The 26787-nt window shown below is 44.3% G+C and overlaps 1 protein-coding gene across 5 annotated transcripts in view; it reads right to left on the reverse strand.

Annotated features, from left to right (window-relative positions):
• LRRC70 (leucine rich repeat containing 70) overlaps nt 1–26787 on the reverse strand; it is a 76744-nt gene that overhangs the window by 35207 nt on the left and 14750 nt on the right. For all 5 annotated transcript variants that reach the window (XM_086960686.1, XM_086960682.1, XM_086960685.1 and 2 more), the window contains one exon: nt 19818–19882. The gene's annotated coding sequence lies outside the window, so the exon portion shown is untranslated. The remainder of the gene's footprint in view (nt 1–19817; nt 19883–26787) is intronic.

The raw sequence follows: 26787 nt of genomic DNA on the forward strand, positions 1-26787 counted from the left end.
GTCACCAGCACGCCAAAGGCAAGCCCTTCTGCTCCCATCTGAGCCTTGACCACACCCAACACCACAACCCCTGGTCTGATTAGCCACCGCCACTACACCAAAGCTACCCTCCATTCACTCAAATGGGGATGCTAAAAAACCTGCTGCACTGCACCATATAGCATTGTAGGACCTATCTATTGCTTCTCTTGCTGCTTTACTTGCAACAACATACCTGCATGCTTCACCTATACTCCCACACCTGAACCCCCACACCCAGACTATTACCACACAACATGCCACACTAGGATCTCAACACTTCTGTGCATTCTGCTCAACAAACATTGCTGAGCAAACATGCCATTAAAATCTGGGATCTCCTCAGCAACTGCAAGCTAGACCTTCTCTTCCTTGCAGAAACCAGGTTACCCCCAACATTTGCTCCCGACATCGCCATTATCATCTCTCACAATTATCTACAAAGACACTATTAAATGACCACAATCACAGTCTCATACACCCCCTTCATGGAACGCATGCACTTCACATTCAGCCTACAAACAAAAACAGCTTCACCCTGAAAGCAACCCTAGCACACAGATTCTAACGCTGAATCTGACATAGTTCACACATGAGCAGTAATCGTCTAGGTCTTCACCTTCACCTTTTTAAAGGGGCTGATACATGTAGACCTACCATTGTGACAATAAGGAGCTTTTTTCTCATTGTTGCCTTATCTTTCATGTTTAACCTTATCCTGTGCTGCTAACAATAAAAGATTTGAAGAAGACTAAAATTGTGTATATACTGTGGGAACATAGGGCATTTGATAAAGGATTGTTATTGTGATGCTAACTGGTTCCGATATCAAGGAAGATTCGTAAAACTAGTTCTCTCAAAACATATTGAAGTTACTTATCTGAGTGAGGTCTTTACTGAGACCTCTGTGGTTTTGGCCAATTCCCAGCAAATCTATGTACCTCCTTTGAACATTATCATCCAAGGTAGATAACATGTGGTCAGGAACTAGAGATTTCTGCTTTGTTAGATTCTGGGGCTTCTGGGAATATAATCAATCAGAAATCTTATTTACCAGTGAGTTTGTGATTCCTTGTATCAGGAAAGACATATCGGAGCCAGTGAAAGTGGTGGACGAAACCACTTTGGACCTGTTCGCTGCCATACGTGCCTTGTTATTATGAAAATTGGTGAGGATAATTTCGAACACATTAGATTTAATCTGATTGACACACCATAATGTTAGGCTCAAATTGGGAGTACCTTGGCTAACATTCCACAATCCCCCAGTTCAATGGGCAATAGGGTCAGTACTCCAGAATTAACATTTTTGCAAGAAACTTTATGTAAAAGAGTTCACCTTTCAAGATCCAAAACAAGAGAAACCGGGCAAATACCTAACTTACAGAAGTGCTGAATCTCAGATTTGTTGTATTAATACTCTCCCAGAGTGTTATAAAGACTATCAGGAAGTGTTTGATAAACAAAAAGCCAGTCAGTTTCCCCCACATCTGGAGTATGATTACTGGATGAATCTAATCCCTGTCAAAAATGGTCCTTGCAGCAGGATCTATGTTCTGATTGAGCCACAGTACCAACATTTGTGAAAATACATAGATTAGAATAAAGCAACAGGACTTTTCCAGCCCTCGTAGTCAACAGCTATCAGGCTCTGCTTTCCGTCTTCTTCAGGGCTGTGCTGAGAGTCCAATACCCGCCCCTTCTGAACTACCCCGGAGTCCGAATGCAATGATACAGACAACCGAGACAGTTCAGCCGTCGCGGGAAAGGAAGGGGACAGCGGGGAGGGAGATCTGAAATGACAAAGAACAGGGAATTAGATCACCCCACCTCCCTTAACCTATAAGTGTCACCTTCTTTCTGTCCCTTACGAGAAAAACCCAAATGTGAGGAGGCTATACATGTAAAGGAAAATACAAAGGACCAAATCCAATGGAGACAATAGCTTGAGGAGGTATCAGGAACTATACCCAACTGTGAAGACAAAACAATACACATTCAAGGTCCTCTGATAGGTAGAAGCAATTCCAGACTATCGTGTGTGAGGTTGTAATACACATACCATTTACTATGCATCAAATCTCTTTGCATGGGTACTTCACTGTTCCAATACTTCAATACCCCTCATGTCTCCTGAATAAACGAGATAAGTAAATAATAATGAACCCTGCATGTAGAATGAATCCACAAAGAGAATACAGGCGTGTAGGTTCCTTTGTGTTAGCACCTTGTAAATACTTCACACAATGGATTATATTCCCCCTGTTAACTTGAACACACAATAGTTCTGAATACTCAGACTCCGTTTAGCTGGACTGCGAGGCTCTGTGTTACTCTCACTCGTATGAGTCCTATCGCACCACTCTTCTCCTCTTTGCAACAAAGTACCTGATATTTACAGTATTGGGCAAAATCAGTTATCGCAGGGTTTTGCCACATACACAAGGGTCTCTATCCCTGTGGCCGAAGTTGCCCAAACAAACCCTCCGGTATCTCCACTGAATGCCTGTGATACCTGTGTTTCTCTCAGCCGAGAGAAACCACCAAGAAGACACAGCAGGCAGGGTGCGCTGTTGGGATCGGTGGAACCAACGCCTCGCACCCCCAATAGAACAAGTTACCCACGGTCACGAAGGACTTGGGAAACAAATCAGGAATCCTACCGCTACTTGTTCCTGAACCAAGAACGCCTCCACAGAAACGAATTATCGGCGTTTCCCCGCCGCTTGCAGCAGCCCTTTATTTCCCGGTTTGCGCGCGCATCTCAGGTTGTTGCGTGACGTATGCACGGCATGCCGGGAAATGTAGTCTTCGATGCTGAAGGCCCGTTTTTACCAATGGCCCCACGTCACCGAAGCCGCAGACCTTCACAGTACATCCCCCTTCACAAGGGGGCAGACCCCACCCGCGGCTTATCCGGAAACAATCGGTGAAACTGGGCCACCAACCGGGGAGCCCGAACAGAACCCGCTGGCTCCCAAGAATCCTCCTCCGGACCATACCCCTTCCAGGAGAGCAAATACTGTAGTCGACCCCTCACCCATCTAGAGTCCAAGATCCGTCGCACCTCATACTCACTATCCTGCTGCACCCAGATAGGCAAAGGAGCCCTACGAACAGGACACCTGGAGGGCTTCAAGAGGGAAACATGGAAGACAGGATGAATGCGCAACTGCGCAGGTAAACGCAGCCAAACAGCCACCGGATTTACGTGCCCCAACACCTGGTAAGGCCCAATAAACCGGGGATTGAACACGCTATGTCTCCGGAACTTGATATGTTTGGTGGACAACCACACCAAGTCCCCCTTTCTATACACTGGATTGGGTCTCCAATGCTTGTCTGCCTGGTGTTTGTATCTTGCCTTGGCCTGTGCCAGATTCTTCCGCGTATCCAAAAGCACTTTGCGTACCTGCAACAATCTGTCCCTCACCTCTGGCAGCTTGACATTGCCATTCGGTAAAAGCATAGGGGTGAATCTAGGGTGATGCCCATAGGAGCAAAAGAATGGTGAGTGTTGACTGGATGCATGTTGCGTGCTGGTATAGGCTACTTCCGCCACCCACAACCAGTTTACCCAAGAGTCCCTGCTTTCCTGCACGTAACAGCGGAGATATTGTTTCAGAGATTGGTTCAATCTCTCCGTTTGCCCATCCGATTGCGGATGGAAACTGGTGGACACCGAAGACGTTATGCGCAATGCGGCACACCAAGTTTTCCAAAAACGGGCAGTAAATTGGGCCCCTCGGTCAGATACAATGTCCCTGGGAAGGCCGTGTAGTCGTACTATGTTCACAAGGAGTAAATGAGCTAATTGGCCCGCAGTGGGCACCTGTGTGCAAGCGATGAAATGGCCCATTTTGGTCAAGAAATCCACAACCACTACAATGGCTGTTTTGCCTTGGTCCCACTATGAAGTCTACTGAAAACCTCTCCCACGGATGCTCCGGAGTGGGCAGAGGCTGCAGTAATCCCTGAGGCCTTTGTCTGTCCGTTTTCATCCGATTGCAGGTGACACATTCTGCCACCCAACGGCTTAAATCAGGTCTGATGGAAGGCCACCAGAATTGTCTCTGGGTTTTCTCCAGCGTTTTGATAAAACCCATGTGTCCGGCATTTGGGACTTCGTGGCACCAGGAGAACACTGTTTTACGTAACTTAATCGTGGGTATTAAGACCTGCTTTCCTTTCATAGGTATGCCATCTTTTATCTTCCATTCCGGATGGTGTCTAAGCCATGTGCGCCAAACACAGGTCTGTACTCCTCTCCTGACCCCCAACAGAAAATCGCTGGTTTGTGTTACTCCGATGACGTTGGCCAGTTCTATGATAGATCGGATGGGTTTCTCTGAGGGAAGTAGGAGGTTTTTCTCTTCTTGTTAGCGCATCCGCCTTTCTATTGTTAGAACCAGGCCGGTATGTAACCACAAAGCGGAACTCCTCGAAGAACATCATCCATCGGAGTTGTCGGGGAGACAAATGTCGGGCGGCCCTTAGAAACTGCTAATTCCGATGATCGGTGTAGACCGTGACCAGGTGCTTAGCTCCCATCAGCCAGTGTCTCCATCCACGAATGCATCTCGAATGGCCAACAGCTCCCTTTCCACGATCGTATAGTTTATTTCCGCGGGACTGAGCTTGCGTGACATGTAGGCTATAGGATGGAGCGTGCCTGTAGAGACATCTTTTTGTGATAGCACAGCCCCCAGTGCTATTTCAGACGCATCCGCCTCGACAATGAAAGGGATGTCGGGAATGGCATGTGTCAATACTGGTGCGGTGGAGAAAGCGTTCTTTAGCCTGTCAAAAGCGGTTTGTGTTTCATCATCCCACACAAACCGTAAGTTTTTTCTCGTGAGCCGAGTAAGTGGTGAAACCATTCCAGAGAACCCGGATATAAACCTTCTGTAAAAGTTGGCAAACCCCAACAGGCTCTGGATATCTTTGACGTTGTTTAGACGAGGTGACCCCACAATAGCCTGCACCTTTCTCTCAGCCATTACCTGCCCCGACGGAGTAAGCATTACCCCAAGAAATTCCACCGTCGTTACATGAAATTCACACTTGGTGATTTTGCAGAATAAATGATGCTTCTGTAGCGCTTGCAACACTGATTTCACATGTGTTACGTGTTCCTCTGTTGAATTTGAATATATGAGGATGTCGTCAATATAAACAACAACATGATGATCCAAATATTCGCGAAGCACTTCATTTAGGAAGAATTGAAATGCGGCCGGGGCATTACAGAGCCCAAAGGGCATGACCAGATATTCATAAAGCCCGTACCACGTCTTAAATGCCCACCCAGTCTAATGCGAACAAGGTGATATGCGCCACGCAAATCTAGCTTGGAGTATATGCGCGCGGCACGGACCTGTTCCAGTAACACTGGGATCAAGGGTAGTGGATACTGATTTTTTACGGTGATGGAATTCAACGCTCTGTAGTCGATGCAGCATCTCTTTTCACCATTGACCTTCGGTATAAAAAACAATGGGGTTGCTGCAGGGGATGGAGACGGTCTGATGTATCCAAGAGCCAGATACTTATCCAGATAGGCTCGCAATGTATCGTTTTCGGGTATGGTAAGAGCATAAATTCTCACATTGGGGATTTCAGAGCCAGGTATGAGGTCGATGCGGCAGTCATATGATCGATGTGGAGGAAGAACCTCAGCCTCCTTATCACTGAATACTGCTTCATACTCAGCGTAACACTGGGGAAGAGACACTTCTTTTTCTGCGGCTGTGGCTATCGTTTGCAAAGATGATAATGTTTGTGCCGGGCTCCAGACCCCCGAGAGACAGTGTTCCAAGCAATAGGGAGAAAGAAACCGGATCGTCTTTGTGGTCCAGCTTATCTCAGGATCGTGTTTTTGTAACCACAGAAGCCCTAATATGATCCCATATTGTGGGGCTTCAATAATGTTGAACTCCGGTGTTCATGGTGGGTGTGATTATGAGTAACCTCATACTCCAGAGTATGGTATTTGATGGGTCCCGCTTGTAGTTCGTTCCCATCAACCGCGTAGACCGTTTCGGGACTTTCTTTGGGGACTAGCTGCACTCCCAATCGGCGGGCCTCGCCAATATCCATGAAACATCCGGTAGCTCCTGAATCAACCATTGCTCGAATGTCTTTCCTCACCTCTTCAATCAAAATAGTCATGCCCAAAAAGAGGTGCTTCCTCTCATATTCCGTTTTTGGGGTAAGGGAAGGGATGATATGAGTGCTTGAGGGCCTCCCTTCATTTGCCTTCAAGCTTTGGAGTTTTCCGTCTCCTTGTCAGCGATTCCTGCAAGATTTTGTCCTCCCCAAAACCGGTTAGCTTTTGGTTTCACCGGGCATTCACGTAGGAAATGTCCTTTTTTCCCACAGTATAAACATAGTCCTTGTTTACGCCTATGTTCCCTTTCACTGGTGGTTAAAGAGGCTCGCACTGCTCCTATATCCATAGGTTCTGGGGATGTAATCGTTTTGTCTCCACTACTCACCTGTTCATGTGGCATAATGGCTCGTTCTTTCTTCTTATGTTCCCCTTTCCTTTCCTTCACTCGATGATCCAGGCGTCGGGCGAGATCTATCAGGGCAGAGCATGTACGGGGTTGGGGGTCTATGTGGGCCAGAACATCTTTCATTTCTTCACTAAGGCCTTGATAGAATAAGGCTGATCTCTTGGCTTTGGGCCAATCCGTTTCAGCCACTAGTCGTGTGAAATTCTTTAAATAGGTAACCAGATCAGCATCTCCCTGTTTCATTTTTAACAACTCCCTGTCTGCCGTGAAGGTTTCCGCTCTCCTATCAAAGGTTTTTTCAAATTCCTCCCTGAAATTATCCCAATGATATAAGAGTGGGTCATCCCTTCTAACTATCGGAACCGCCCACTGTGCTGCTTCCCCCCCTAGATACGAGATAAGGAAAGCAACCCTCGCTTGGTGCGTAGCAAATATCTTAGGCTTACACATGAAGTGCAACTGGACCTGCGTCATAAATACCTGTACCTTTTTGTTATCCCCATAGAATCGCTCAGGTGGAGCTAGAGGGATTTGTGCAGGCATCTCAACCACCACGGAGGTAGTAGGGGACAAGCCACTCATTGCCCCCCCTGTACTGCAGTAGTAGTGGGCAATCTGTCTACCCTGGCTCGTAATTGTGCATTCTCTGCCCTTGAGGCAGCCACCTCTCTATTGGAAGCTGCCAGCTCCCCTTGGACTAAGGCCAAAGCAGCCAAGACATCCTCTAAGGTAGTCATGGCGGAATCTCAGCACTGCCAAGAAGAGGCAAAATTCTTGGGCCGATAATTCTATCAGGCTCTGCTTTCCGTCTTCTTCGGGGCTGTGCTGAGAGTCCAATACCCGCCCCTTCTGAACTACCCCGGAGTCCGAATGCAATGATACAGACAACCGAGACAGTTCAGCCGTCGCGGGAAAGGAAGGGGACAGCGGGGAGGGAGATCTGAAATGACAAAGAACAGGGAATTAGATCACCCCACCTCCCTTAACCTATAAGTGTCACCTTCTTTCTGTCCCTTACGAGAAAAACCCAAATGTGAGGAGGCTATACCTGTAAAGGAAAATACAAAGGACCAAATCCAATGGAGACAGTAGCTTGAGGAGGTATCAGGAACTATACCCAACTGTGAAGACAAAACAATACACATTCAAGGTCCTCTGATAGGTAGAAGCAATTCCAGACTATCGTGTGTGAGGTTGTAATACACATACCATTTACTATGCATCAAATCTCTTTGTATGGGTACTTCACTGTTCCAATACTTCAATACCCCTCATGTCTCCTGAATAAACGAGATAAGTAAATAATAATGAACCCTGCATGTAGAATGAATCCACAAAGAGAATACAGGCATGTAGGTTCCTTCGTGTTAGCACCTTGTAAATACTTCACACAATGGATTATCTTCCCCCTGTTAACTTGAACACACAATAGTTCTGAATGCTCAGGCTCCGTTTAGCTGGACTGCGAGGCTCTGTGTTACTCTCACACTTATGAGTCCTATCGCACCACTCTTCTCCTCTTTGCAACAAAGTACCTGATATTTACAGTATTGGGCAAAATCAGTTATCGCAGGGTTTTGCCACATACACAAGGGTCTCTATCCCTGTGGCCGAAGTTGCCCAAACAAACCCTCCGTTATCTCCACTGAATGCCTGTGATACCTGTGTTTCTCTCAGCCGAGAGAAACCACCAAGAAGACACAGCAGGCAGGGTGCGCTGCTGGGATCGGTGGATCCAACGCCTCGCACCCTCAATAGAACAAGTTACTCACGGTCACGAAGGACTTGGGAAACAAGTCAGGAATCCTACCGCTACTTGTTCCTGAACCAAGAAAGCCTCCACAGAAATGAATTATCGGCGTTTCCCCGCCGCTTGCAGCAGCCCTTTATTTCCCGGTTTGTGCGTGCATCTCACGTTGTTGCGTGACATATCCATGGCATGCCAGGAAATGTAGTCTTCGATGCTGAAGGCCCGTTTTTACCGATGGCCCCGCGTCACCGAAGCCGCAGACCTTGACACCAGTGTCCTCTCCTTTCTTCTTTGTGACCAAGAAGGGAGGGGAGTTACGCTTGTGTATAGACTATCATGCAATAAATCGGGTGACAATGAAAAGTGGGTATCCTCTACCTCTAACACCAGTTTTGCTGAATCAGTTGAAAAGGGGCAACACTTTTTACCAAGTAGGCTAGCCGGACACTTACCACCTTGTTAGAGTCAGACAGTATGGTGAATGTTTGAGTTTCAGGTCATGCCCTTCAGACTCTTAAATGTCCCGGAAGCCTTACAATATTTCATGGATGATGTACTGTCAGGATACTTAGACATATTTTGTATCATCTATATTAGCAACATTTTTTTTTACTCAGATACCATTCAGGAACATATTGGTCATGTGAAGCCCATCCTGGGTTGATTGAGGGAGTATCAACTGTTTACAAAACTTGAAAAGGGCCAGTTTTACATCTTAGAAATTGAGTTCTTAGGGTATATCATAAATCCCGAAGGCATAAGAATTGATGAGAAAAAGGTGTCTGCTATAACGCAATTGAAATCTTCAATAAATGTAAAATCTCTTCCAAGCTCTCTAGGATTTGCCAATTTTACAGGCATTTCAATAAAAACCTTTCAGCCATTGTTCAACCCATCACTCACCTCTGGAGAAAAGGAGCTACATTTATTTGGAAAGGAGAATCAGAAAATTCATTTCAAACCCTGAAACAACAATTCATTCAAGCCCCTATTTTGAGGCATCTGTTGTTGTTCTCTCAGTCATACTTGAAGTAGATGCTTCATCTTACGCAATCTGTGGTGTTCTCCCACAGAGTCACCAGAATACCGGTCAGTTGTATCTAGTGACCTAATATTCTCAAAACTTTATTCCAAAGGAATTACATTATTAGCAATAAAAAAGGAATTCAAAGAATGGCACCATTATCGGCTAGGGCATTTACTCCTCAGCAACTTTCATAGTTTTTATTGTTCTCAGACGTTGAAAATACAGTCCAGATCCTCAGAACGGGAAGGCAGATTTTGTTTTAAGGTCTCATGTCACTCAATAGACCACAGAGAAGATCCAATTCATATGAACCACCCTTTTTTCTCCCAAAGCCATGAATAGTTTGTAATAAAGTTAAGCATAGACAACACTCATGATTTATTAACCAAACTAAAAGAGTGAATATGGAATATTGATAAGGAGACGTGGTTAAAAGTGGACCCGGTCAGAAAAGAGAGAGATGGGCAATTATATCATAAAGGTAATCTCAATGCCCCAAGTCATGCTTTGCAATGTCAAGTTTTAACCTGGGTACATGATTCTGCCAAAAAGGGAGCATTGTGGAATACAGAAACCTATAGCTACTGCTCAACAATATTTTTGGTGGCCCACACCAAATTCCGATATTAAGACACATATCACAACTTGTGCAGTTTGTGCTCAAGGTAAGACTTTGCACATAATGTCATGGCAGTGTGATAGTGTTCTCAGAAGTTCTTTTGTGTCGGCCAGGATGGTGTTTCTCAGAAACTAACCCAAATAACAGATGCAAATGTGTGTCAAAAGTCAATGTGACAAAGGGAAAGCAACTTTAGGAAAGAACCATGTAATGGAAGTTGGCACTATTTTCTGCCAGGCCAAAGTCGGGCACATGACACCATTTAGTAGGTGGTGAAGTACAATATGAAATCAAGCATATAATTGATTGATCAGCCCGCAATCTAGGAGTGATTTTAGATACTTCACTGGACATGACGCTGCAGGTTAACAGGACTGTGTCTACTTGTTGGGGAGTTATTAAGATTCTCAGAAAAATACCCCATTATCTTTCTCCCCAAGCTCGTAAACAGACCGTGGTGGCCCTTCTGGCATCACGGCTGGATTACTGTAATATACTGTACGCGGGAATCAATAAGAGCCTGATTCTACGCCTGCAGACCACTCAGAATGCGGCTGCCAAATTTGTCGTGGGCGTCTCTGATACCTCCTCTGCTACTCTTGCTAGGAAGAGTTTGCACACGCTCCCTATTCATCTTAGGATCACTTTCAAAATCTTATGCCTGGTTTTCAGTGCCTTAGCAGGTGGAGGTCCAGAAACTATTGTCTCCCTCCTGGTCCCCTACATCCCGAGTAGAAGCCTCCGTTCTGCCTCTAAGAATCTCCTAGTCGTTCCCCGAACAAACAGAGTCAGATGGGGTGGAAGGGCCTTCTCTTCCATGGCCCCTAAACTGTGGAATGAACTTCCTCCCGTGTTACAAGCACAACCTTCTCTGGCTCTTTTTAAGAAAGCACTAAAAACGCGGCTTTTCATTGAGGCCTATCAGTAGCATGTTTTTCTGATTCTCTTATTTTGTATAATGTTTGGTTAGGCGCCTTGACGCCCATTGGGCAAAGTTGCGCATTACAAATTGCTTTTCATTCATTCATTCATTGTAACAAAATATGCGGTCAAGTCTACTATTTATTTGACTGGAAAGGGCAGGGTCTTGAGGAAAGGTCTTGGGAACCAGCTAGTTATCTTAATGTACGATTACTTTGCAGCTTCCACAGGCCGACTCCCATCAAGCTAAGTCACCTTCTGAGATGGAGTTTATTAAGACCTCTACCTGTCATTGTGACCCAGTTTACAGAGTCAGGTTTTTCTGAGTACATCCCAGGGGGTTTGTCGTTTTGGGTACATTCATGGAAATGCAAAAAGATGATTTCCAAGATTTTAAGGGAAGTGTTGAAATCTAATATTTATTATTATTATTTTTTATTATTGTGAAGTTTTATATAGCGCTAGCCAGACCCAGGGGGATCGGAGCGCTTCACAACCGTTCACATGAATAGACCAAACAAACATTCACAGTAAGTACAGTGCAGATATCTGCACAAGTGTCAAGAGTCTCGAGACAATATCAGGTATACACTTTGCGTATTAGAGGGATAAGTCACCAGTGTCAATTCGTACTCTTAGTACCTTATCAGGATGACCGTAATCTGGGTATCCCGCCCCCATCGGTGGGTATTGTTAATAGCTCTTCTGCGTCTCACGCCCCTTTGCTATGGACCGATCCAGGAAAAGATTTTTAGCTGCTATCTGAATTTTGCGAAGTAGGAGATAGTTCAATATATGAGGAGGGATAGCGTTCCAGATTTTGGGCGTGTTTCCCGCAAAGGATCGGGCTGCGGTTTTTTGTTTGTTTGCCTTCATTGGGATCAGTAGTAGCATGTTTGAGCTCTGGAGGGACTTGGTTTGTCTGGCTTTTTTGAGTTTAGAGGCCAAGTATTCAGGTTTGCCTGTGTGAAGGGCTTTGTGGGTTAGGCAGGTTGTTCTGAAACTGGCACGCATTTCAACTGGGAGCCATTTTAGTTCTTTGAGTGCGGGTGAGATATGGTCAAATTTCTTCACTCCTGTGACCATTCTAGCTGCTGCCTTTACTTAATGTTAATGTTATATAATATTTATAGAGCGCAACACTGTCGCTCCGAAAGGAGCATCCTGGCGTTGTGAAAAAAAGATAGAGCAGCACTGTGAGGGGTCGCTAGATGATGGTCAATACATAGGAGTCAGTCAAGTTGTATAGCCAAGTTTTAAGCCCTTTTCTGAAAACGGCCTCAGTGGTCTGCATTCTAAGTTCATTTGGCATCAGATTCCAGGCCTTAGAGGCCAAAACACCTAGTGTTTTGCCTCCTTTAGTTTTGAGAAGAAATCTCGGAATTTTAGCGAGAGTATGCCCTGCTGACCTCAAAGATCTGCTGGGATTGTAACGGGTGAATCTACTTATTAGATACCTTGGTCCGATGTCATTTAGAGCTCTAAAAATGGTCAATAAAATCTTTAAAAGAATTGTTTTGTGGATCGGGAGCCAATGCAGAGTTCTAAGAGCTGCAGATGTAGAGGTTTTTCTAGGAAGTTTGAGCACCAGTCGAGCTGCTGCATGCTGAACGTTCTGTACCTTCTTTAGCATTTGTTTCTTTACACCTGCCATCAGCCCGTTGCAATAATCAAGGCGAGAAAGTATAAGAGAGACTGCAACCGACTTTCTGGCTTCAATAGGAAGAAAATCAAAACATTTCTTCAAAGATTTTATGATATTAAAGCAGTACCTGCCATGTTTCTTCCATGGAGGTCAAAAGATAGAGAGGAATCATAGAGAATATCCAGATTCCATGCCGACTCCACCGTGACAGGGGGCAGAGTGGTGCCATCAGGCTACTATTTGCTGGGGCAGAACTCACTGGTTTTTCCAATAGGCAGGATTTCCGTTTTGCTTGAATTGCATTTTAGGTGGTTGTTTTCCATCCACTGGAAAATCTCTGTCAGGCAGATTTGGAAATTTTGTTCAGCTCTAATTGAATTTTTTTCCAGGGAAACAATCAGTTGCTTATCATTGGTGTATGAAGTAACGCATATACCATGTGATTCGATGAAGGTAATGAGGGGCGCCATATATATATTAAAAAGAAGGGGACTCAAAATTGATCTTTCAGGGACTCCCGCAGTAATTTGTTTCTCCTTTGAGGAAAAAGATCCTAATGATATAGTTTGGGTTCTCTCCGAGAGGAAGGACCCGGTCCAATCGAGAGCTCTGTCTGTTATACCATTTCCTTTCAATCTATCAATAAGTATCTTGTGGGAGATCGTATCGAACGCCGCCGATAAGTCAAGCAATATCAAGACGGTGTTCTTTCCTTCATCTTGAATGAATTTGACAGACTCAGTTAATTCCATGAGAGCCGGTTCCGTGGAATGCTTAGGCCGGAAGCCAGATTGTTGAGGATGAAGGATGTTGTGTGTTTCCACGAAATTAGAAAGTTCTTAATGGGCCATGGCTTCAGTTATCTTACCAAGTATTGGTAAGAGGGAAATGGGATGTAGATTGGAGAGGTCGGTCAGATTTTTATTTGATTTTTTCATTAAAGGTTTGACTATGGCTTTTTTCCAATCTCTGGGTATGGAGCCTGAACTCAATGAATCATTAACTATTCTGTTAATGCAAGGATTTACTATGTCCACGATTTGATGGAGAATAAACGGCGGACAGGCATCTGAAGGTGATCCTGATTTACAGGATATAATGGCCTCCTTTGTAAGGGCAAGAGTGGCAGGCCTAAACCTCCTAAGGGGTTCGTGCATCAAGGCCGAGGTGTCTTTGAATTCCTTTAGATTAGACAAGGTTATTTGAGGAAAGTCCTTCTGAATGAGTCTATTTTCTCCTCAAAGTAATCTGCGATCTGGTCGCAGAGCCCCTGAGAAGGGGGAATTTCTGTTTGAAGCACTTTAGGATCAGTGAAGGATTTCACTATAGCGAACACAGTGTTTTGTTTTTGTTGGGCCTCAGAAATCATTTTCGTGTAGTAATTTTTCTTGGCCACTTTTATATGTGCAAAATATTCATTCCTTTGTGTTATGAAAAATTCCTTTGCTGTAGGATCATAGTCCTTTCTCCATTTCCGTTCGATTTTCCTACATTGGAGGCGAGTTTCAAAAAGGGCCTGTGTGTACCAAGGGATGCTTATCTTCCTAGGTTTATCATTTTTCCTAAGGCGCTTTGGCGGTACCAGATCGTATGTTGCAGACTGTATCCAGGCATGAAAGTTTTTGGAGTCTTGCTCAACATCGCTTGTCATGATGGGGGCTTGTGCCTGGGCTGATTACTTAAGTCTGGTACTCTTGGCAATGGCTGTCTAATTTTGTGAGGTGGTAATGGGTTGTCGGGCTATTATTTTTTTTCCCACTTTGGGTGGGCAGTAGACATTTATGCTAAAAGGTATGAAGCAATGATCAGACCATATTTGGGTTATAGGAGGACAATGTACTAGTGCTAGGAAGTTGGAACATATACCGTCCAAAGTGTGACCAGCTAAATGTGTTGCGTTAACTATTTTTTGGGAAAGTCCCAAAATTTTAAGAGTGAGTAAAAAATGTACAACTTGCGGATCTGTCTGCGATTCAAGATGCAAGTTGAAGTCTCCCAGGAGAGTAAAATGAGGGTAGTGAAGTAGCTGCTGACCTAAGAATTTGGCAAAGGATTCCATAAATTCAGTGGCGTTGCCTGGGGGACAATATATCAATCCTCCTTTGAAGGACAACAAGGCGTTGAGGGAGATGGAGAAACCGATGCTTTCAGCCCCCTTCATATGATTAAGGCTGAACGTATGAAACCTCCAAGAATTTTTAATTATCATAGCTACCCCTCCTCCCCTGTCTTTCAGCCTGTCCACTCTAAATATGACATAATCATGTGGCAGGGCAACAGACAGGTTGGGGGCACTCCATTTTTTGAGCCACGTCTCAGTTATAAAAAGAAAGTCAGGCTGATGTCTCAGAATCAGGTCCTTAATATCTTGGCTATGTTTACAAATGGATCGGGCATTTATAAGCCCTCCTTTGATGTTACATTGAGAGGGAGAGGTATGGGTCTGCCTTTAAGATGCCGGCCAGGGCATAGCCCATCTACAGGTTCTGCAGGAGATAGGGCCCCCTATATTTGTCATAGGGAAAAGGCACTCACACCTAACGTCGTCATTAATCTCTCTAAGTACATTCACCTGGTAGGTCAAGTGAGAGGAATTATTCCCCGCACGGCCTGCGCCTGTCGCGGTATTGGCGCAGATGGGCTTGCCTTTGGCGCGCCTGCTGCGCTGTCGCAGTATCCCGGTTTAAATGGGCAACTAGAAGTGGAGGGGGGGAGCCAGAGAGCTGAGTCAGCCCTGATAACTAGAGCGCTAATCTTCGAGCGGGTCGGGAAAAACGTCCCAGGCACCGCGTTAGCGCTCTAGCACAGTAGATAGCAGCAATAATGAACAGTCTGTGCAAAAGAAGTCTGTGCAAATACGCAATTTACCGTTTTCTATCTTAAAATGCAAACCCAGTCAGCCCGAGGCAAAACAAGGTTAAAACATGCCCTAATGAGATCGGTTTCTGGCATTTCAGCCGTCTTTAGCCCGGCTTGCTTGTTGTTTTAAGGGGTGCCAGGTGTGCCTTTGCTGAGCCTGACAGTGTTGCGATCCCATAGTCTAATCTGGATAACACCAGTGATTGGGTAACTTGTTTAAGGTCCTTGGCTGGGATGAAAGGCTTTATTTTGTTCAATAGCTTTAAGTTCAGGAAGGCGCTCTTCGCACAGATCTTAATGTGTTTGGTCATGTTAAGTTTCGGGTCTAAAGTGATGCCTAATGATTTTACAGAATCCGCCAGGGTGATGTTTCCGTCGAGTGTATCGATCGCATATATCCATTCTGTAATTTGAGGGTTCTTTTCTTTGTTTGAGATGAGGAGTATTTCCGTCTTGTCCTGATTGATTTTTAGGTGGTTCCTTGATAGCCAGTGTTGGACTTCTCTGAGCGTGTCATTGAGTCTCTGAAGGTCGTCAATGGATGTGTTTTCCAGATAGATTAGTGTGTCATCGGCATAAAGGTGGAGGGGGATGTTAGCTTTTCTGAGTAAGGTTGTGAGTGGACCAATGTAAATGTTAAAAAGTTGTGGGGAGAGCACTGATCCTTTGGGGACTCCCTTGCTAACTTGATGTAGGTCGGACAAGCAGTTTTTGATTTTATTCTTTGAGTGCGGTTGTGGAGGAAGGAGGAGGAGAACCATTGTAAGACCACCTCATCTAGACCTGCCCTTTCTTGAAGTGCCTTAATGAGGAGGATGTGATCAACCGTGTCAAAAGCTGCTGATAGGTCTAAGAGGATGGGAAGGCAGCAAATCCAATGATTTGTGCATGTCATCGATGACGTTGAGGATCGCAGTTTCCGTGCTACATCACGTTCTAAAGCCCGATTGGTTGGTGTTGAGTAGGTTGATGCTATCCAGGTGTTGGGTAAGTTGCAAAAGAACGCCTCTTTCTATGGTTTTGGCTAGAAGAGGTTGGTTTGAGACTGGACTGTGGTTGTTCAGATCTTTTTTGTCTAGGTCTGTTTTCTTAACAGTGGCGTGACTTGCCCCTGTTTGAGGCATTCCGGGATGATGCCGGATTGCAGTGAACTGTTAATGATCTTGCACCACAGCGGGGCAAGGGAGAGTTTAAGCTTTTTGGTCAATTGAGGTGGCAGAGGATCTAGAGCGTGTGAGCTAGGCTTAGATGTGGAGATCAGGTTGACTATCTTGTCTTCATGTATAGGGCTGAAAGATTTCCACAATTTTGAAGGAGGTTTGTAAGGGATGTCCTTGATCTCGGGCAGAGGGATCTTGATGAGGGTATTGATGTTGATGTCTAGTGAGAGTTCGATGTTGTTGATCTTTTCCTCAAAGAAAATGTCAAAATTATCACATAGTTCTTTGGAGGCTTGCATTGCGGAGTTAGCAGGCTTGGAGGTTTGTTATCTAATGATGCTAAAGAGCTCTCTATGCCTGTGTTTTGCGTTATCTAGTGCAGTGCAAAAAAAAGAGGATTTTCCATTCTTAATATGTTGTTTGTACTTCCCACAAGCTTCTTTCAGTCGTTTCCTGTGTGTGACTGAGGGGTTGTGTCTCTATAGTCTCTCTGTAGCTCTTAGTTGTCTCCTTTCTGAGTTAATGTCGGAGTTATACCAAGATCTGGATAGAGTACTCCTGCTTTTTTTGTTTTAGAGGAGCTATTTGATCGAGGATGGATGTCATCTTTGAGGTGTAGTACGAGGTAAAATCTGTTGCTGAGAGGTGATCAGAGAAGCTAGGGAGGAATGCACGTATCTTTTTATCTAGATCTGTTAGAGGAATCTGAGCTAGATTTCTGGACAATTTGGGGGGTTCTTGCAGGGGGGTTGGAGAAGAGTTTTTTCGTTGATGTGAAATAGGATGTTGTGGTGGTCGGACCAGTCTACGGGGAGGATGTGGTCGATCATCGCTGTGTAATTTTGAGCGATAATGGCATCCAGGTTGCCCCATTCTTGTGCGTTTCTTCAAGCCAAATTGAGTCAGATTGTTGTCCAGAAGAAGATTGTTGAAGGACGGAATTAGTGGATTGTTTGCCTCATTCCAATGTACGTTGAAGTCACTGAGAATTACGTTATTTGTGTCACCGAGTGAGCAGTGGGCAATCATATCTGACAGGTGTTCCCCGAATGTGGACGTGTTGCCTGGGGGATGGTATATGAGATGGCAGAGAATTGTTCTGTTGTTATTAGTCTTGATGTTGGCGGTGAGACATTCGATGGAGCGGTACTTGAAGGAGTCCTTTTCTGAGTAGGCAATGGTATTCTTATGTAGGATTGCTATGCCTCCGCCTCTTTGGTCATTTCTGTCCTTGTTGATGATAGTGAAGCCTGGGGGCACCAACATGTCTAGGTTTGGTGTGGGGAATTTGTTTAACCAAGTCTCAGTTATAAACTCAATGTCTATGTCATGCGAGAGGATGGTTTAAGTGAGTTCTGTTGTATGTTTGACTGCTGATCTACAATTTATGAGCATGCATTTGGTAGTAGATTCCACTTTGGAGTGCTTCTTTATGGGGAGGCTCTGGGAGTGGGAGTGAGGAGGGTCAGTGGTCTTGGAGAATTGGAGGAGCGGTGGTCTCTTCCGAAACCGGTGATCACTTGAATCTTGGCTATAGGAGTATCTGTGAGGGGAGTGTTGTTGGGTAGGGATTGCTCCGTCGCCTCTTTAGAGGACATGACTGCTTTGGTTCTTCTAGGTCTCTGATTTTGATGTTCTGAGTCAATTTTTCTGGGTCTCTGTGTCAGGGTCACATGGGTGGGTGGGGGTTCTCCGGGTCTCTGAGTTTGATATTCAGTATTGGCTTCTCTGGATCTTTGTGACAGTGATGCATAGTTGGTTGGGAGTTCACTGGGTCTCTAAATTTGATACTTAGTATTGGTTTCTTTCTGTCTATGTTTTAAGCTCGCCAAGGTGGGTGGCAGCTCATTTAGGTGTAGTGCTTTGTTCGATCTTGGATGAGGGGAGCTAGTTGAAGTTTGAGACTGAAGCGGAGGCAGCCTAGTCTACGGGCCGATTCAAGGTTGGTTAAAATTTCGCTCAGTCCCATGGTTATCAGTTCTAGTTGGCTTTCCAGGAAGACTAGCCGATGTTCCAAGTTAACTGAGGATAGGGTAGAAGCCGCTTGGGCAGTAGTGTCTCGGGAGGGTGAGGCTTGGTCAGGTGTGTCCAGGAGGAGGATGGGCCCATCTGTGTTGAGGGGCCTGTTGATGGAAGAGCTGACCCTATTAGGGATCATAAGTACAGGGAGCAGTTGTTCAGTTTGGGCTTTTGCCATACTGTTGTTCATAGCATGAGTAGAGTGACTAGGGGACTGTGTATGCGTTTGGGAGTCGCTCCTGGTTTGTAGGTTGGGTAGATCGGGAGGAGGAGGGTATGACTCAGCGGGAGGTAGTTTCTCTTGGATCGAGGGAGCGCGAGTGCGGGTGATGGTTCATGAAGGAAGGGAGGTTGTTCTGGTAGATGGCGAGTAGAAAGATGACCGTTTTGTCCAAATCTGGCTGGTTGGTTAGAGGTACGGAGTAGGGTGAGAAGGGACGTGGCGTGTGAACGGGGGCGATCTTCAGTGAGGGAAAGAGAGAGTCAAAGGCCTCTCAATTCTCGTTGCTTGATTGGATCAGGACTGTGCCGTTCGTGTAGAGGTGTTGCTTTTTCGCGTCAAATGGTTAGTATTTGTGGTTGTCAGTTTGCAGCTGTGCTGGGAGGTCGTAGTTTTGGCGATAGGTAGCTGTGCTTTGAGCATGGTGATCCAGTCCTCTGGTCTTTTTAGATAAATTTTTATTTGCCCTTTGGAGGAGCAGTGGTAAATGTCAACGAAAAGAATTTCGGGGTGTTGTCTGATTAGTCTATGTTTAAGGTTTCTTTTCGCTTTGGGTGAGAGGCTGGGGTGAAGTTGATCCCGAATGAGTTTGGGCCATGTGGTTTCAGGTAGGTCGGTGTGGGAGGACTTTGGGCGTAAGGGATGTTGGGGGCCATTTTCTCTTTGTTTCTTGAGTGTAAGAGAGGTGTAGGAACTGAAATGAACAAACATAATTTAAGAATGTTGGTAAAAGGAAACAAGGTTGTCAACTAATCGCTTATAAATAGACTTTGATAGCACATTGCAATATATCTGGAAAAATCTAGAAGATTCAGGAACAAGCTATTAGATTTAGAAACAAACCAGAAGGTTCTGGAACAGGCCAGGAAATAGACATTGACAGCACATCGCAATCCTTCTGAAACAAGCTAGAAGGTTCTGAGAACAGCCATGTGATGGTGGCAGCCATCTTTCATTTTAGGAGGATATAAATTCCACTCCTTTGGACTACCCCCTTTGCAAGGCAATCGGAGTTCCACTGAAGATGTCAACCTTGTTTCTCCTTTGCTGACCCAGCTCACCTGTGCCCCCAGGAAATCGTCTTCCTCTCTGAACCTTACGCTTCCTGGAGAGACTTCTTGATGATCTACAAAAAATAAAAGAAACAAGAGAAAGCTAAGTACATTTGATGTTTACCTTCTTCATGCTAGCATGCAAGTTAGGAATTTGAAACAAAGGAATCATACTGAGCACCAGTATAAGAACTTGGTGGTCAAAAATGAGAGACATTTGAATCTTTACAAGGTACTGGAAGATCCTTCTCCTACTTAGCGGCCAAAACCTGGAATTCTCTCCCCACTCACCTCCGCCTTACACAGAACCACCTCTCCTTCAGAAAGCAGCTAAAAACCTGGCTATTCGATAAGTAATGCACCCACCCTCCCTCAAGCGCCTTGAGACCCTCTGGGTGAGTAGTGCGCTATACAAATCCCTGAACTTGAACTTGAACTTGAGGGCAGATGACAGAAGAGCCAGTAGGGTGATACAAGGAATCTGTCATACAGTCGGTGGCTGGCTCGTTTCTTATTTTGTCCCATTTCCCCAAACCTCTTGATGTTCCTCCAGAATTAGTGCTGAAACTATTCACTTGGTTGAACATCTGAGGGAGTGGAAAGACAAGCATTGTGCATCAATTCTGCTGGCCGATTATCACAGGTTAGTCACTCTCTGTTCAATAATTGCAGTATCTGACACAACCCAACCCTAAGGATCTCATTGCCAACGTGCCCACCAGCAACCAAGACAACCACCAAACCAGCAGGAATACACTTCACTGAGAAAGAGATCATAGCTATCATGAAAACTTTCCACTCAGGTGCCCCAACAAACGTTTGCCTCCTTCTCATCTACAACATAGGAAGACTACAGATAAGCAAGTTCCTCACCTGAATCTTCAACTCTTCCATCAAATCAACCACCTTCCCCCAAGACTGAAAAAATGCAGCAGTCAACACCTTCCTCAAATAACCATGGGCTGACCCCAGCCAGCTGAGCAAATTCTGACCCATCTCCCTGTTCCCTTACACAGCCAAAGTGATAGAGAAGGCAATCAATAATTGACTCATCAAGCAAATCGAACTTCTAAACCAACTTACCACACCGAATCAGGTTTTCAGAGAAACCACAGCATGGAAAAAGCACTCTTCACAGCCATGTATTTAATATAGTATCACATTTCACCCTCATCAGAAGGCTTAACAACAAAGGTATCCAAGGAGTTGCCCTCAACTGGAAATGCTCTTTCCTCCCAGGAGGAACACAGAGAGTCAGACTTTGCCCTACACATTGAAACCCAAGAAACTGATCTTCAGAGTCCCCAAAAGTTCATCTCTCTGCCCAACCCTGTCCAACATATACATGAGACCGATCACCGACATCACCAGAGCAAATGGCATCTTCATAATTTCCTATGCTAATTAAACTCCATTTATTCTATCACTGTCCAACAAGTCCACCACTGCAACTTCGCCAGCTGCATCAATGTACTAGTGGATGAAAGCTGATTGCCTGAAACTCAACTCCAACAAGACAAAAGTGTTAATCTTTGGGAACAGGAATTTCCCTGGGACTTCACTTGGTGGCCTTCAGATCTCGGACCCACATCAACCAACCATGAAAGAAACCCCAAATTCATCCTCAATAAAAAAACTCAACATGACAGCACAGGCCAATGCAGTCAGCTCCTGCTGCTTCCATATACTCTGCATGCTTTGCAAGATCTTCAAATCGATACACCAAAAAACCAGACGTACTGTCACAAAAGCCTCATCAGGAGCAGATTAGAGAATGCCAAAGAACTCTACTCTGGAATCCCCAACTCCCACCTCCAACAGCTCCATACCATCCAGATTACCACAACAAGGCTCATCTTCGAGCTCCCACAAAGCCCCTGCATCACACAACATCTTAGAAAGCTCCACTGGCTCTCTTTACATAAACAATGCCAATTCAAACTCCTCACGCATGCATACAAGACACTGCACAACACAGGACCAACATACCTTAACAGCTGCCTTCACTTCAACCAACCCACCAGACACTTGCACTCAGTCTCACTGTCCCTTGCTAGCACCCCATATCAGCAAAAGCAGAATGGGAGGTCTGTTATTCTCCCACATTGCAATTGCACCCATAACCTGGAATGATCTCCCTCTATACATCAGTGCCTCCTCCTCGCTTCTTGAGGTTTTCAAGACACTGAAGACCTGTCTCTTCAACTAATTCTCCAACGCTGACTCACTACACCATAATTGTTGTTTATATTTTGAAGTACATGGCTATTTGACTACTGCAATCAATGGTGGTTTAAGAATCATACTAGGGACATTAAATAGCTTTTTTTGTTATGCAGTGTGTGAAGTAATCTATGTTAGTTTGTGTCCTCTTGCCTGTTGATTTAACTTGTCTGTTTCCCTTTGTTTGTCCTGCAACAATCTGACACTACAGACCCCGGCATTAGAACTGTGTCTCCCTCGGTGTCATTTTTACTCTCTCTCCCCCCCAGGTGTATCCAGAAGGTACCTTGTTTTTCCTTTGTACTGGACTACACCATGAGTCCAGCTTCCAGGGTAAGTCACTTCACAAACACACATTCAATCCGTCCCTGTCAGAGGACCCCTTGGTCCTGACTAAATGCCAAAATCCATTGGACTTTAAAGAGGCACAAAACATGTTGACCCAATTCTCTACACACATCCTATTTTGAGCTCAAGAGGTTATAACCTTTCCCCTCTCCAGCCGCAACTTTACAGACCTTGTTTTTATTATAGCATAGAAACCCAGTCAATAATGGATATCTAGTGGGTTGCCTATAGCTATTTTGTTTCTCACTTGCACTTTTCCATCTCTACTCAGATTAGTTTTTTTGTTTCTCACTTGCACTTTCCTATCTCTACTCACATTAGTTTTTTTGCCCCCTCACCCATCAGCAAAAAGAGAAGACCTCAGGCAGGGGGCCCGATTGGCATTGCAATGCCCGGCCCAACAAGGAGTTGCCTGATTATAAAGCATGAAACCCACTGGGGTGTGTGATAGCCTTTGCTCCTTAAAGGAGCTATCCTCCTAGCTGTTCTTTCATCCTACTGACACCAGGGACATAACCCCTTCTTTCTCTAGTCACAGCCTTCCTTAGAGAACTGCACACTCAGGGGCATATTACCAACAACTAGCGATAATTATCGCTATGTTGGTTTAGCGGCGATATTTTTATCGCAATGCTGCGACAATTTTTATCGCTTAGGAACCTTGCTATTATCAAGGTTTATCTCCTAAGCGATAAAAATCGGCCGAAATGCATGAATATCGCTGAAAAGTCAGCGATATTCATGCATTTCCGAGCTAATGCTCTTAGCCATGTTATCCACCTACCACTGGATAACATGGCTAAGAACTGCTCAGGGCAGGTGTTAGATTTTGGAGATATTCGTGCTTAGCGCGAATATCTCCAAAAGTTGGTAATAGGAGATAGCGATGTTAGCGACTGTTTCCAGTCGCTAACATCTTGGCACGCCCACTTTCCATGTCATTAGTGATAAATATCACTGACATGCAAAGCGGGGCCCAAGATGGTCACTATCTCCTACTAGCTGTCGCTAACTGGTGTTAGCAACAGCTAGGTAATAGGGAGATAATTTTATCTCAGTTTTCTTGGCCTTTAAAGCCAAAAAAGCGGAGATAAACCCCCTTGATAATATGCCCCTCAGTTTTTTGTGACTCACTACACCCTCTGGTCCATTTCAATACACCTGCAAAAGCCCCTAGATACCATTCTGGGTGATAAGCTTTGCAATGCAAATCCACATAACATAACATATTTTTTTATCTTCTGCTCAGGCCAACCCGGGTGCCTGCTGCAGATCCATGTTGTCAGGGACCAATGGGATAGATGTGATATTATTATTTTTTTAATATGTGGTATTTACCACATTTACATGAAAACACAGCCCAAGTTGTTTAAGTCTAGTATGTGCTTTTATTTGCCTCGTGCATCACCAAGCACAGCACATAAACTGTCATTATTAGAATGTTCCCAGAACTCTTATAACTAGTGCGGAATGAAAATGTATGTCATCCCACAGTTGTCTTCCCTTTCTCAAACAACTATAACATTAACAGCACACCTATGCTATTCCACAACATTGCATAAAATCATACATTCCATAAATCATATATAATCTGTCATCCCGCACTCGTGTCCCCTTTATAAAACAAACTATAAAATTAACATCACATCCATGCCATTTCAAACATTACATAAAAGGACACATTGCATATATAATTTGTCATCCCACACTCCTTCCCTTTATCAAACTAACTACAAAAATGTACATCACGGCTATGCTATCCCACAAGAATACACAAAATATTATATTGCATATATAATCCTTAGTGAACATTGGCATTTTACATGCTCTCACACTTCTTTCCCTTATAGAAATCTGATGTGACTTTCCATGGCTCTCAGTAATGCCGATCTAAATTGTGATTGCACTCACAACTGTGCTGATCTTCAGCAGAGTCACTTTGAGGCCGGATTACCACAACTCGACTTTTATTCCAAACCCTTCCATCTTCCGTCTTCATGGCATTTCTAAACAACTTCACCACTTTTCTCTCTGCAGAGTACTCTGACCATGGTTGTCATTCCACGGGTGCCATTCTCTTTTCTACACCGCCTATGGCAACTTGGTTGTATGCTACACATTTCGTTTTAGCAAAATGTTGTTCCCTTTACTCTTGTCTTGTCTTAGTACTTCACTTCTCCATTTACCAACTCCCTTGTATTTTAAACCTTTACCCCCGTGTCATTCAAGCTGGACATATCTTGGGATTTTCAGATCTGCCTTTGAAAATTTCAAGAGGTGTTTTCACAGTAGTGGCATGAGGAGACATGCCATAGGCTGTAATTCTGTCTTGCAGGACTATTCTTCAATTTAAATTGTTAACTCGCCTTAACTGTGTGTTTTGTTATAACGTTTTATTAACTATATGGCACCGTTTATTTCAGGTTGATAAACAGAACTTCCTTTCTGTCAAAAGTCCACTATCTCTTCAATACGTCTGCATCTCACGAGGACTAAATTGAGGACTATTGTTAGATAAAATGGAATTAGGATAACTTTCCCTCTTGAATACCTCTTTTAAGAGTTTAATTACACTATAGTAGAGATAACTCTAACACAAATTGCTTCAATCCATCTTGAATTCAAATCTAACACCATTATAAGAAATGGAGTGTGAATTTCACCATGCAATGGTCCTACTATGTCAATGGCAACTTCTCCACCTACAATGGGCTTTTGTTTATTTTGTAATACTTTGTCCCTCATTCATTATCAGCTTCATTTTGATTTAAAATAAGCCATAAAAGTTAAGAATCATCATACATATACAATAAAATATCATCAAGTTAAACACATTGCATCATCAGGGGTAGAACTGAACCTAAAATGCCCCAATAACACAACAAAACTTATGAAGGTGAAGAGATCATAAATATAAAATGTGTTCAGAATACTAAAAAGACATGTCCATTTATAAGACAAAACAAAACAAGGGGCAGTGGTACAAAAAGCAAAGCATGAGTCAGATTAAAACATCAGGAATCGCCTATGCTGAAATGCATATTTAAGGAATGTAGCATCTCCAAAACAAACCTTGAGATTTAGGAGAGACTGTATGTATCAAAGAGCTGGGATGTGTTGGGAGATTAAGGTACCTCTCAACAGGGGGAATGCATATATCCTAGCATAACCCACAAAAAATGTAAAATGGGCAATGGTTTGCAGAGATTGCTCATTTCAGGGACATATCAGGGTTTCCTTTGAGTTAAACTGGCCAAAGGGAAAGAACGTTAACACCTGATCAGACCCAGCCTGAACCTGTGAGAAGAGCCCTATCCCTGGCAATTGGTCCTATCCCCAAATATGGGCCATGCCCAGGGCTCTTTGTATACACATGGTCTATGTTTGCGGGTTTCTGCAGTTTACAGGACTCCATTTCCCCTGACCAGAAGTTCCTTAAAAGCCTCTTTGAGACATTGTTTGTCCCTTACTGTGAGGTGGCCAGGTGGGATAAAAATCCCTGGTCTGGCCACCTTGCGACACCGGTCTCTCACATATATTATCCATGGGATGCAAATGCCCATGTCACAACCAAGGCAGTTCAGAAGTATGTCTCTATCCCGGTTTCATCTATTAGAGCACCATAACATCAGAGGAGCCAACTTGAGGCCATCCTCCACAAACGGTAGGCCCATTTCTTCATAAATGGTGTAGCTAAGTGACCCAGGGGTCACGCAGGGTAGGCACCTGCAAATTCTGTTTTCCTCAGCTTGGAGACCGTTGTGGCTTAATACCTCTACAGACAAGCACCATAGGTGAGGGTTGGGTCAAATTTCCTGGCATAGATCTCAACTATGACTGTTACTGACTTGCTGCCTATCTTAGACACCAGGCTAAATAGAAAACCTGCAAAGTTGTAATTCTTCATGCACCTTTGTTTCAAACAAGGTACCCAGGTGAATACAAAATGACACCCAAATAGGGGAATTTGTGGGCTAAGCCCGGGGAAGTACACTGAAGAACAAAGCGTCAAGATTTCACTTGCTTCTGCCCACATGGCATAACAAACATTCTAGACTGATTAGTGCCCAATCCCCAGCTGACATTGAAACAGCATCATCAGCATATAAAAGGACGGGGACATATCAGCCCTTAAACTTGTCACTCATTCGGCAATCCACACAATCACTCCAATCTTTCTAATTTGGTATCCATTCCTGGTCACTAATATTGTATTGTCAATCTTTCACAAATTGCTTCAATTCATCTTGAATTCAAATCTAACACCATTATAAGAAATGGAGTGTGAATTTCACCATGCAATGGTCCTACTATGTCAATGGCAACTTCTCCACCTACAATGGGCTTTTGTTTATTTTTTAATACTTTGTCCCTCATTCATTTAGTTTTCACAAGAGCCATACGTCCA

Source organism: Lissotriton vulgaris, chromosome 3_1, assembly GCF_964263255.1.
Source record: "Lissotriton vulgaris chromosome 3_1, aLisVul1.2, whole genome shotgun sequence".
Taxonomy (NCBI): domain Eukaryota; kingdom Metazoa; phylum Chordata; class Amphibia; order Caudata; family Salamandridae; genus Lissotriton; species Lissotriton vulgaris.